Raw genomic sequence first — 11754 nt, forward strand, 5'->3', positions numbered from 1 at the left:
TTCATTTTCATCTACATTGTATTCCTAAATCGTATCATCAGAGACATCATTCCCATATCCTCTCTCATCATCCTTACTCTCCTCTTCTTCCTCATTATCATACATATCTTCAAGAATTGTTAAAACATCCTCCTCAACAATTCACTAGTACCAGAAATAGGTAAATTCTCCCCCTGTTTAAGAGAGCATCTGAAGTCTTCTCCACCTCAGCCAGCAGGGCTTGAAAGTTTAAGAGAGCCTGCTCTATTTGAGATTCCAACTCTGTGTTTCTTTGTTTTAATTCTTTATTTTCCTTTCTTAGATTAACATTTTCAACAATTAAATAAAATTTCCTCTTTAATGGGTAATGGGATGAGACTGGGGATATATGATTTGGTCAAAATGGTTTGAGGTGGTTGGTAATGGGTTGGTTTTTTTGGATAAGTGGTGATTTGCTATTTGGGGATGGGGATTGGATATTGCATTTTGTTCATTGTTGATGGTGTTTTATGGTGATTGGTATGGAGTTTTAGGTTGGTTTACGAGATAGGATGGAACGTATTCTGGTATGTAAGGTTCAGGTTCAAGGTAACTTTGGGTTTCGGTTTGTGTATAGGATTGGGTTTAGGTTTCAGTTTCAAAGGTTTTTGTTTGTGGTTATGGGTTTTGGGTTTGTGGTTCAGTTGGTGGTGATGGGTTGTATGGTTCATAAGGATGGTCTTGGTGTGGTGGTGAAGGGTGTATGGCTCATGAGTTTGGCCTTGATATGGTGATTGGTTTTGTGGTGAAGTAGGTGGTGTGGAAATGGGATTTTTAGTCTCCCCCCAACTGTTGACACAACTTCATTTACTTGTCGCCCTTGGTGACTCTCGTACTTCCATGATCTCCACTTCATGGTCAACCAACCATGTTAGAATATCATATTCCACCTCAGGGTTAAAATGGTTGGTTGGACCAAATCTATTGATACATCTATATACATTTGGGTCTTGGAGCATATGTGTAATTCCAGATGTTGGAAGATCTAGACTCAAAATATTGAAAATAGTCTGAAGAAATCTCGGATACATAAGGAATCTATCTTTCTCCAACTTTCTCAAGTTCACCACCGGGCCTTCGAAGATCATTCAAGAAAATTAAATGGCCTTCCACAAACAACAGCAACCGTGGTTGTGGATATCTCCCTGCTCATTAGGGTCCAAGTACCACTTCGTGGCGTGAACCCCTGAATAATATGATGTATAAGGAAACGGTATAACACCGGGAAAATTACCTTTTGGAATTGGCCTTTGTGCACGTTCCCTTGATACCCCCATTGTCTCTTGGAATATCCGCAACAATCGCTGGGTAGTATATGACAGTTTAACTTCAAGATTATCTTGAAGTTGAAGGCTCGTTCTGATTAGGCTCTTAGTTATTTCCACATCTCTTCCTGCCATGGTGTCTTCAATCCTGCCCCCATTTATGTCGTCATCCAATTGTCCTGATCTCCAGGAATCAAGGCGGTGATTCTTGTAAATTACTGTGCTTTTGGTAAGAGCAAACCGAAGATTTGAGCGTATCAGCCACTGTATCATAAGCTCCACCGGCCAGTTCTCCTCAGTAATTTAGAGAAAGGCGCACATATTGTGCTATGGCTCAAAGGGATATACCATGTTTCTGCACAAGAACAAACAAAAATACATTTAAAGTAAAATTAGTCATTAAAGTTCATGAATTTATCGTGCAATAAGTTAAATTTGAAGAAGAATTTAAAAGGACAATCTTTATTAACCTGTTCTTCGACAAATCAATAACCTACACAGAAAACATAAATGCTAGTAATCATAAAATTGAAACCCTAAACTCATACATTGAGTGAAGTAAATCATTTAATTGAAGCTTACCAAGTCGGAATTAGAAGGATGACAAATTATGGGTAGAAATTTTGAACAACGGTTGAGTATCTAGGTAGCGAGCATGTGGATAATAATGCAAGAGTGAAAGAGGGAAAAAGGTGAAATGAAAATTTTTTAACTCCCCTTTTTATAGTGTATGATGTGCATATTTGAAAGTGGGTTTTAAATGAGTTTTTTCATTTAGTACATGAATCCAGAAACCCAATTTTAAATATACCAGCATAAAGCTTGTTCTATAAATTGTATCATCCAAGCACGCTCGTCCCAGAGTTTACTCAGGTATTAAATTGATTATAAGTAAACTAAGTAAATAAAATGAAAGAAGTTTACTCGAATATACAAGATTGCTCGAGAAATTAACCACAAGTTAAATAATAAAGTAAATTTGATCAAATAGGCAAAACCTTACTTGAAATCAATAAAGATCATGAAATTGTAACTTAGAAATATTTCTAAATGTCAACCTTGCTCGAATACCTTATTTCTACTAACATTACTCGAGTATATTTAAGAAAAGCAAAGAGTTATCTAAATTTAGAGATATACATCCAGGTATATTCCAAAGAAAAATTTACTCGTCAATACTTCAAAAGTGCAAAGTTTGCTTTAGAATACTTGATATATTAATTTTGATATACAAGTGTGCTCAAAGGAAACTGTGTACTCGAAAAATAAAGTTTGCTTGAACACTTCTAAAATATTCAAGTATGCTTGAAGAAAACTTGAACTATTATTATAATATAAAAGTGTGCTCTAAGAATGAAGTTTGCTCAATAAACAACGTTTACTTGAAAACACTTGCAATTTCAGAGAAAGTATTCAGATATAATTATCATATGAGTAAATAAATATTTTAACAAGTGTACTTGACATATTTACCAAGTTTATCGATAGAGCTAAACAACAAGTAAATAGTTAGGGTTACTCTTAAAATATTCATTTTGATCAAGTTGAATCCAAAGTCATGAAGTATGCTTGACAAACACATATTTCAACTAAAACACCCAAGTTTACTCGTAACACATATTTAAAGCAAATTCAGACACATTTATATCACACATTCATCACGTATGCTTGAATGAGATGACCTTTTAAACAATCAAGTTTACTCGAAGGTGTACTAAAAAATACATGATTAATCATATTCAAAGAAAATAAGTATCAAGTATGCTCGAATGAGTTAAACTTCAAATAAAAACACCTAAGTTTACTAGAAAGTTTAAGAACATCAAAGTTTACTTGAAATAACATATGCAGACATATTCAAAGTGACAATGCAACACTTTTTGACTTAAACTTTACATCAAACAGTTTTCTCATTAAATTTCAAAGTTTAGGAGCAAATGGTGCATAATGCGATCAAATTTCAGTTTAATCCTTTCAAATCCTTTTATTTTTTATGAAAAGATCTCAACATGGGATCATATTGATTAAGTCACCTTTCAATACTTCACTCTCAACATTATTATGACATAGGTTAATAGCAGGTATTGACTTAGCATGAATTTCATTATATTGGTGATATGCTTAATGTTCAATTAGCTGCATAATACAAAAATGGATAACACGAATTGCACTATGATGTTCCATATCTCTTCTCAAGGCTTATTTGGCTTTCTCAAGATTACTCGAGTTTGACTTCAACCCCTTGATATTAGGTCAAAATATTTTTATGACAGAACATATAAACTTTCTTAACAAATATTTCTTTCCAAAAATTTTCAAACATTTGAGGTTGAAGGTTGGACTTACATGCCACGCAGTTCGGACCTACAGGCCTTCCATACAAGGTGTTTAGGACTTATAATGTGCCACACCTCTGTAGTTCCAGTTTAAACCCTCATGTATTTCTTCAAAACTTTTGAACATTTATCAACTTTTGGTTGATGTATATTCAATTTGCAAAAACTTGTTCTTTGTCATATTCTTAAGATGTTTCATTTCGAGTGACCAAATACCAACATGCTCGTGAATGACTGGGTAATTACTTTTTTGCCTATCATTCAGAGAGATTTATCTTGAAACATGTATATTTCAACCTTGTATCTCCGCATTAAGTTTAGAATAATCATTATGTTTATATCACATCGGTTTTACACATCATGGAAAGCAACCATACTAATCGATGACTGCACTAATAGTCCTTTTAGCCTATTAAATATATATGATTGGTATAAATAATAGATCTACTATCATTTCCCAAAAGGTAACCCTTTTAAGCTTCTATAAAGCTTGAACTGAATAATCTTATTATTTCTCTACATCATTAAGTCGCTCAGTTTGCCAAAAATGTTATACTTTGAAAACCCTCTTTGAAAGAATGTTCATTTTAGCACAAGTTTGATATCAAAGCACAAATTTGAGATAAGCAATCAATAACATATTCAAGAGTAATCAAAAATAAATGGCATGCATTAACACAAACAGACTAACATAATGTTCAAATCAAGATTAATTATATAAAGTCTGTCCTATTGTCACACCCCGACTAGGTAGTTGCGGAAGCGTAATACGGGAATGTAACAGATAACACTGGTATCAACAACATTGTTTATAAAGAAAATTCAACAGCTAATTTACATCATATTACATGGGTAGGTACTATGTTTACAAACTAGGTGAAAAACACATGACCGGTTTACGAGCTTCTTAAACAGTATTATATCAGCGTCTATTCACAGCTATTCAACTTGTCTTTCTAACACCAAGCATGTAAGCAAATCATTCCACTTTTGCTTTACCTGAAAAGCATGTTAAAACGGGTCAACTACGTCTAGTTGGTGAGTTTCAAGTTTCACGAGTTTCAATGAAATCAGTACACGAGTTCGTAAAGTTTACAGTGTGTATGTATATATGCCTGTGTATGATGCATTATACTAAGCCACAAGTGAAACCGAAACGAGCTATACTGCATGGCCTCTCCTGCCCATGCACTCCTGTTGGCATTTAACAGCCAATTTTGCCCCATGTATGTACTATGTCTAACACCACATAGCAGTATGTAAATATATAATGACAATGTGCAACTGGGTTTACATAGGTTCCGGCATACCCCACCGGCTCTGTCAGTTGGGTTTGTCAAACCGGTAGTACTATCCACACGTCACCGGCACGAAGTTAATCACTTGTGTTTGTGGGGACTTGTCAAGTGTTAGTACTTAGATAATCCACATCATCACACGTTTTCAAGTATAACAGTTTATGTAAACATGCTTTTCACCCCAAAAGTTCGTAAAACAGTTTAGAAAGTGGGGGTCGTGAAACTCACCTTATCGTAGTTCGCACAGAAATCACGTATCAAATAGTCAGATGTCTCGTTTATAGCCTGATTCCTATAAACGGTATCGTATCGTTAATACTAGTACAGTGTTCAAGCTAAGTCGGGCTGTATAGATAATCTGGGTATAGCTGTTAGGTCCAGAACATGACCATAGTCTTAGATTGTGACGTTGTATACTATGAAATTTTTAAAACTGGATTTGGCTCAGTTTCATCGTTTTCCGAGCCTAGCTCAGTTGATCGTTTATACGTTTCGGGATTAGGTAAGATCACATAAAACTTAAGTAAATATATTGATTGATAAAATAAGTTGATTTATGAAAGAATTTTAAAGTTTCGGTATCTGGTTTGATTGCAGGGCTCGTTTCCGTTTTCACACGGGTTTGATTATACAAAACGCGCACAATCCACCCGAATTGTCGGAATTTTCGTAAAAAGTTTGTTTTTATTAATATCATTCAAAAATATGATATTTGACCACTTTCGATATTTTGACATACCAGTCAGTCCGTTAAACACAAAACTGCCGGTTTCGTTAAAACAATTATAATTTAAATCTTTGATAAATCATAACTAAATATGTAATTATATATAAATTATGTAAATTTTTGTAAAAATACATTAAGACATGCAGAATTTTATAAAAATATTTCCAGAAATTTTATGATTAATTATTTATTTATAAAAATTCATTTAATAGGTTATAATCGTGTAATAAATGGCCCGTTTATATCAAACGACTTCCGAAAAATCCGATAATTTTTACCAATGGCCTTAATGTGATTACATAGCTCCTGCAAATTTTCCAGAACCTAACTCTTTTGACAAAATGCCTTTTTGTGCGTTTTTCGGCTGTTAAAACTCGGTTAAACCATGATTGCACAAACCATACTTAGGCATTTCCAATGATTCCCAAAATTTACCAGTGATCTTACCATCCCATATCAAACTCCAAAGCCAAGTTTCATAATTTTTCAATATGTTTAGCTATTTTTCCCAAATAAACGCTCATAAACGGGAATAAATTCACCAAATATTCTCCGTTTATCGAAAAATTACCAAATTTGAACAGGGACTCATTTATATGATCCCTAATGTCCCTGAAAATTTTCACAAGCTAACAACAAGCACGTCACAACCTAATACTAAACAGCCCCTAAACGAGTGTTACGGGTTTACCTTGTCGGTTTTCGATGAATTTTGCTAGTTTAAACGACTTTCCGGGTCTCGGGTTGTAAACTCAGTATATCTACATATCATATAACATCAAACCAAGCATAAATCATCCATGTAACAGCCTTGATAATTAGGGTTTCGGTTTTGGGTTCAAACCGAACTTTCTAACCGTAAAAACGTTGTATTCATGTTCTAATCCGCGTTTTTGACCAAAAAAGTATATGTTCAAGGTTTGTGAACATGTTTAACATCAACACATAATTTTACTTGATTTTTAGGGTTTTTGGATGGTTAAACATGTTTAAAACTAATCAAGGATTAATTTTTCATGTTTAAACTATGTTAATCAAGAATGAAATCAATGAAAATCACTAATTACCTTAGGTTTTTGGTGTAACTCTTGAGAGTTTCTGGAGTTCTATCTTGCAGCTGCTTGGACTTCAAATATTTGAGAGTTAAAATGAATAACATAGCTTAGAAAGTAAGTTATATAAAACAATGTGTGGTATGGTGGGGCTAGCGATCGGAATGAAGAAAAACCACTTAATGGGCTGTTTTGGCCCATTAACCTGAATATACCAGCCCAAACAAGAAAAGCCCACTTCAAGTTTAGTTCGGGTCCGGTTTTTCGCAAGAAAATTAATTCGGGTGTGAGAAATAGCGTAAAAAACGAGTGTTTTTCAGCTTATTTTTGTAAAATAAGAAAAACGTACTGACTCGTTGTAAAATTCCAAAATATTTTCACGGATTGCTTAGAACATGTCATATAAGTGTTTTATAAATCTTTTTCGGCTTAACGGATGCTACAATGCTTGTTTTGATATTAACGATTGCGTTTAAGCTTATAGCGTATCGATAAACGAAACCTTTTTCGTTTAAAGAGTTTTAAACGTACCGAGGCCTAAATATCAATATGTTAGCCTCTATAACATATATATAACTCGTATATGACCCCTCAGTATGTATACGGGTCATAATTAGTATCGGTCGGTTACTTGTTTAAGCACTACAAATTAACCGATTTATCGTTTACTTGTTACGTAATGAATATAGTGTACCTCGTTTTGTCATGAATGTCACATTCTCCCCCCGTTAAGAAATTTCGTCCCCGAAATTTAATGTGTCATCGGTTTTCAGGGGAACAGGTGTGGGTATTTCTTTCGGAATTCGTCCTTTCGTTCCCAAGTATATTCGGGTCCTTGTTTTGAATTCCACCGAACTTTTACCAATGAAATTTTGTTGTGTCGTAACTGTTTGGTTTTCCCGTCTACAATTTCTACCGGTTCCTCTACGAAGTTAAGCTTTTCGTTGATCTGAACATCTTCCAGTGGTACTATTGTCGTTTCATCAGTCAAACACTTTTTCAGATTCGATACATGAAACACGTCGTGAATAGTGCTCAGTTCTAAGGGTAGTTTTAATCGGTAAGCTACGGGACCAATTTTTGCGATAATCTCAAAAGGTCCGATGTATCTCGGGGCTAGTTTCCCAGTCTTTCCAAATCTTATAACACCCTTCCATGGCGATACTTTTAAGAATACCTTATCACCTATTTCAAAAGATAACGGTTTTCTGCGAATATCGGCATAACTCTTTTGTCGGTCACGGGCAGCTTTCAATTTTTGTTTAACCTGGTGGATCTTATCGGTGGTTTCCTGAATTAAATCGGATCTTGAAATTTGAGTATCACCCACTTCTGTCCAGCATAGTGGTGATCTACATTTTCGCCCGTATAGAGCTTCATAAGGTGCTGCTTGTATACTACTGTGATAACTGTTATTGTAAGAGAATTCAATGAGCGGGAGGTGTTGATCCCAATTCCCTTTGAAGTCCAGTACACAAGCACGAAGTAAATCTTCTAAGGTTTGGATGGTTCGTTCAGATTGACCATCGGTTTGGGGGTGGTAAGCCGTACTTAAGTCGATTCGGGTTCCTAAGGCTTCTTGTACTGCTTGCCAGAAATGTGAAGTAAAGTGACTGTCTCGATCGGATATAATCGAAAGAGGTACTCCGTGTCGAGATACTATTTCATCGATGTAAATTTGAGCGAGTTTTTCGGTGGTGTAGTTGTTACGGATGGGAATAAAGTGTGCGGATTTGGTTAACCGGTCTACAATTACCCAAATTGCGTTGTTTCCTCTAGAGGTTTTAGGAAGGTGTGTCACAAAGTCCATGGTAATTTGTTCCCATTTCCATTGTGGGATTTCGGGTTGTTGTAACATTCCCGAAGGTTTTTGGTATTCCGCCTTTACCCTTGCACATGTTGCACATTTACTTACATACACGGCTATATCCTTTTTCATACCAGGCCACCAGTAAAATTCTTTAACATCCTTATACATCTTATCAGCACCTGGATGAATAGAATATTTGGATTTGTGTGCTTCATCAAGAATCAACTTTCGGAGTTTATGAAGTGTTGGAATCCAGACCCGGTTTTTGTAATAATATACTTCATCGGTTCTCTTCTCAAAATTCTTTTCATTTCCATGTAGTTCTTCTTTTTCTAGCTGATCTGCCTTCAAGGCCTCATCTTGTGCAACGCGAACTTGTTCGGTTAGGCTACTTTGAACAATCATTCCGAGTGCTCGTACCCTTAATGGTCTGATTCTGTCTTTTCGGCTTAAAGCATCAGCTACTACGTTGGCTTTACCCGGATGGTATTTAATCTCACAATCATAATCATTTAACAGTTCTACCCATCTCCTTTGTCTCATGTTTAGCTCTTTCTGATCGAATATGTGTTGTAGGCTTTTGTGATCAGTATAGATGGTACATTTAGTGCCATACAAGTAATGTCTCCAAATCTTCAATGCAAAGATAACTGCTCCTAATTCCAAATCATGGGTCGTATAATTCTTTTCATGCACTTTTAATTGTCGGGAAGCATATGCTATTACTTTCTTTCTTTGCATCAGTACGCATCCTAAACCTTTACGAGATGCGTCACAATATACCACCAATTCATCAGTTCCATCTGGAAGGCTTAATATTGGAGCTTCACATAACTTCTGTTTTAACACTTGGAAGGCCATTTCTTGTTCTTCTCCCCATTCATATGTTCGATCTTTTTGAGTTAGGAGGGTTAAAGGTTGTGCAATACTTGAAAAGTTTTCAATGAATCTTCTATAATACCCGGCTAGTCCTAAGAATTGACGAATTTCTCTTGGTGACTTAGGCACTTGCCAATTCTTAATGGCCTCAATTTTACTTGGGTCTACTTGGATCCCTTGATGGTTCACAATGTGTCCCAAAAACTGTACTTCTTGTAGCCAAAACTCACATTTGGACAACTTTGCGTATAACTTCTCTTGCCTCAATAATTTTAAGATTTCCCGTAAATGTTGTTCATGTTCCTCCTTACTTCTCGAATATATCAAAATATCATCGATAAACACTATCACAAACTTGTCAAGGTAAGGTTTGCAAACTCAGTTCATGAGGTCCATAAACACTGCAGGTGCATTTGTCAACCCAAACGGCATAACCAAAAATTCATAGTGACCATACCGAGTTCGGAAGGCTGTTTTTGGTACGTCTTCTTCCTGAATTCTCACTTGATGATAACCAGATCTAAGATCAATTTTTGAAAAATACTTCGCACCTTGGAGCTGATCAAACAAGTCATCAATTTGAGGTAAGGGGTATCTATTCCTTACAGTCACTTTATTCAATTCCCGGTAATCAATACACATTCGAAAACTCCCATCCTTCTTCTTTACAAACAATACTGGTGCTCCCCACGGTGAGTAACTAGGGCGAATAAAACCCCTGTCCAGTAACTCTTGTAACTGGTTGGACAGTTCTTGCATTTCAGAAGGTGCAAGTCGATAAGGTGCCTTAGCAATGGGTGCTGCTCCCGGTATCAAGTCAATACGGAATTCAACTTGTCGGGTTGGTGGTAAACCAGGCAACTCATCGGGGAATACTTCTGAATACTCGTGTACCACTGGGATGTCTTCCATTCGTTTTTCCTCGGGTTTCTTAACTGTTACGCTCGCCAAGTATAAAGTACAACCTTGGCGTAAATATCTCAATGCCTTAAGTTGAGATATGAGAGGCAGTACCGTACCAGATTTCTCACCTTGAACAATTATAGCCTCATCATTCGGAAGAGGTATTCTAACGGTCTTATCCTTACAGACAATTTCAACTTTATACTTAGATAGCCAGTCCATTCCGACTATAACATCGAAACTTCCCAATTCCACTGGAAGTAAATCAATAAGGAATGGGTGGTCGTTTAGGATAAGGGAACAGTCTCGGACTATTCGGTTAACAAGTATAGACTTACCGTTAGCGAGTTCTATAGTATATGGTTTTGTTAGTTCACTAACCGGCATATTTTCTAAAGGTAAGAAATTAACAGATACGAAATTTCTATCGGCACCCGTATCAAACAAAACTGAAGCATACTGACCCGAAACTAAGAATGTACCTGTCACCACATTTGGATCATGACGCGCTTCACCCGGTCCTATTACAAACGCGCGTCCCTTAGCTGCATTGGAGGTTGATGTTTGTGCTTGGTTCTGCCTTCTCACTGCACCCGAGTTCAAATTGGGGCAATATCTCCGAAAGTGTTCCGTACTGCCACATTCATAGCAGGCACGGAGGTTCGTGGTAGGTGGGGTTTGTTGGTTGAGTTGTGGGCGGGTTGGTTGAGGTCGAGGGAGTTGAGTTGATTGCGGTGGACGGTTAACAGTGTTGGTAGGGGTTCTACAGTTGGGGGCATAGTGTCCCGTTCTTCCACACTTTTGACAAACGATCGGTTTGCAATCACCCACATGATGAAAGTTACATCTTCTGCACTTCGGTAACGTCCCTTTATAGGCCTCTTGTTTTATATTAGAACTGGTCATGGCATAACTTCGGGTATTCGGACGAGCCCGCTTGTTTTGAAGATTCCCTTGCATTCTTGTCCCGTAATCAGTTCGTTTTAAACTTGTTGTTTCACCTGGCATTCTTATCACTCCACTTCTCATCAGATCAAAAGTAACGACACCCGTTTGAGATACAGCACTTTCTAATGTCGGGTGGGCAACTGAATTTACTATACTTCTCACAGCAGGGGTCAGTCCCCAGATATAATGTTCAATTCGCTTCGCTTCCGGTGTAACTAACCATGGGACTAAGCGGGACAGTTCGTTAAAATGATTCGTGTATCCCACATGATCCGCTCCTTTCATTTCCAAATTCCATAACTCGTGTTCCAACCTCTGAATCTCACTTTTAGGACAAAAATGCTCTAACATGAGGGTTTTTAATTCAGTCCATGACATACGATTAATAGCATCTTGTCCCCTTATTTGGACTACTGTGTTCCACCACATCGGCGCTTGGTCTAGAAACATACTGGTAGCAAATTTGACCACGCGGTTCGGTGGACACTCACTGATATTAATTACTGACTCGGTCTTTT

The sequence above is a fragment of the Bidens hawaiensis genome, unplaced genomic scaffold (genome assembly GCF_021521415.1).
Source record: "Bidens hawaiensis isolate Kalapana, Puna unplaced genomic scaffold, B.hawaiensis_p1.1 tig00017891_1, whole genome shotgun sequence".
In the NCBI taxonomy this organism is placed as follows: Eukaryota; Viridiplantae; Streptophyta; class Magnoliopsida; order Asterales; family Asteraceae; genus Bidens; species Bidens hawaiensis.